The sequence below is a fragment of the Pteropus medius genome, unplaced genomic scaffold (genome assembly GCF_902729225.1).
Source record: "Pteropus medius unplaced genomic scaffold, Ma_sr-lr_union100, whole genome shotgun sequence".
NCBI classification, from domain to species: Eukaryota; Metazoa; Chordata; class Mammalia; order Chiroptera; family Pteropodidae; genus Pteropus; species Pteropus medius.
In genome coordinates, this window is record NW_024354504.1 from 1,694,078 (window position 1) to 1,696,376 (window position 2,299).

Here is a 2,299-nt window from a genome sequence, read left to right on the forward strand (position 1 = left end):
TTTTTCGCTATGGCCACTGTTAATATTATTATTATTATTATTATTATTATTATTATTAAACTTGAGGGACAGAGGACCGAGCTCGCCATTCTCCTTGGCTCATGGCTGGTTTGTCACCACCGATCTGCATATTTATTTGGCACTTCACTACCTGTATTATCTGGGCCTGCTGATTTCACTTTTCTGTGCTCTAGTTTTCTCATTTGTAAAATTAGGATAATAATAACTTTTTATTTTTAACGCCTACGGCACCTGGTCTTCCTAGGCGGTCTCCCATCCAAGTACTAACCAGGCCCCACCCTGCTTAGCTTCTGAGATCAGAGGGGATCGGGCTTGTTCAGGGGGGCGTGGCCGTAGAAAAATTAAGATAATAACAGCTTTGATCATTTCAGTTTGTTCTGAGGATTAAAAATTTTAATTTGTGCAAAGCGCTCTATCCACCACGCAGTGGTGGCTGACTGTCATTTTTTGGGTTTTTATTATTTATTTTTTGTGTTCTCATTCCCCAATCCCACTTCCTCTGCTCCCACAGCCCATGTTTCGTACATGTTCACGCACATCCTTTTGTTCATATCTGTCCTTGCACGGTCTGCGATGTTGGGTTATGTGCATTATTTTTAATTTACGTAAATGCATTGTACGGCATACGTCAGCGGCCGAGTTGTGAGGCCCATTCACATTACCATAGCGACATCCGACCTGTTCTGTGGGCCTCCGCAGTGTGCCCACCATGGGCCCCCACTGCCCCCCTCAGGGGTAGATGCCAAGGCCCCCCAACTCCCCCTCTCCACCAGCATGGACAGCATTGTAAAGGACAGCTTCCAAAACGTCTGCTTTGGGTCTGTTTGAGAGTTTAGTTTAACGTAAAACCATGAGAAGTGCCGTTTACTTATAATTTGACCAAGTCTTCCAAGATTTTTCATCAGAATGGCTCTACGAATGTGTATTCCCTCCAGCGCCTGACTGCTCCCGTGTCCCCCTGTGACACAGACACGTTGCACTGTCCAGATCTTGAATTGCTGACTCTAGTTCAGGAAGGAGAAAGCCACAGGACAAAGTCATCGCTGAGCAGACACCGAGGAAAGTCCGCTTTGAACCCTTCAAAGGGCTGAAGCCACAGTGCAGCAGAGGCATTGAACTTTGGTGTCAGGGTCCGTGGAGAAACAGGACACATGTCACGTGTCCCGCAGAGGCCGTGGGGGGCGGCGTGGAAATGCGCAGTGAGCGCCGTGGGAGATCATGTCCACCAGTGCCTGATTCCTGGCCGTCTGTCCCCATGTGGTGACCGTGGAGCAGGACCCTGAGGAGGCGGGGCTCCACCTCCCGCAGCACGCAGCTGGGTCAGTAGAGGGGGATGAGGGGACACTGACCAAGCAGGGCCCTCTCTTCCTGGGTCCGACCCGCTCTCCCGCGAGTCCCCGATGCGGCTTCTCCAGGGACCAGGGCCAGGCGAGGCGGCTCAAGGCGGTCAGCGGGTCCCCCTGGCCCCTGACATGCCCGCCCAGGTCACTCTGCAGTAGGCTTCAAGGCACCGCACCTCTCTGTGGCTGGCTTCTCCCAGAATCGAGATGAAACACAAAAATGTGGTCTTTGGGGGAAAAATTAAACAAAAAGGAGAAGCAGCTCAAAATTGTGAACGCGTTTATAACCACGCGAAGAAAACGCGGCGGCAGACAGACCGCCACGCAGCGCCGGCCCCGGGGGTGCGTTACTTATTTTAAACGGTCCGGGGGAAAATACGCGTGCAAAAATATGTACATTTGCCTCAACGGAAGCTATGTTTTTATATTGTTTAGGGTATAAATAGGGTGCTCGTTTTCTTTTGACTTTTCTCTATCTAAAAAATTCAGAATAAACTCTTAGGAGAAATGAATACGAGGGGACGAGGACAGCTTCGCCCTACTGTCCCCGAGTCGTCTTTATCCGTGTTCCCCACGAAGCCCAGCACGTCCTCAAGCAAAGACGATTTGGGCTGATCTCCCTGGCATTTCGGTTTTCCAAGGCGCTGGGACAAGCAGTCCCATTGCCAGGCCCCTCAGGAGACAATTTTTTTGCTAACGGAATATATGCAGAGGCTTACAGAAGCCTGAGACATGAACATCCATATCCTCTTACCATGCCAACTTATAAGGGAAATGTGCGAGTGTTTTTTTTGGAGGAAGAAAAGATTAACTGTCTTGGAAGCCGGTACGAAGTGTCAGGCAGAGCACACAAAGCCAGTCGGAAATTAAGCATCCTCTTTTCTTAATCACCCAAATGTGCGGCTGGAAATCTTTGAACCCCAACCCGAATCCCAGCT

General features: G+C 49.9%; 1 pseudogene; it reads right to left on the reverse strand.

Annotated features, from left to right (window-relative positions):
* Window positions 1-240: 240 nt before the first annotated feature.
* Window positions 241-359, reverse strand: LOC120596544 (uncharacterized; annotated as a pseudogene).
* Between the last annotated feature and the right edge of the window lie 1,940 nt (window positions 360-2,299).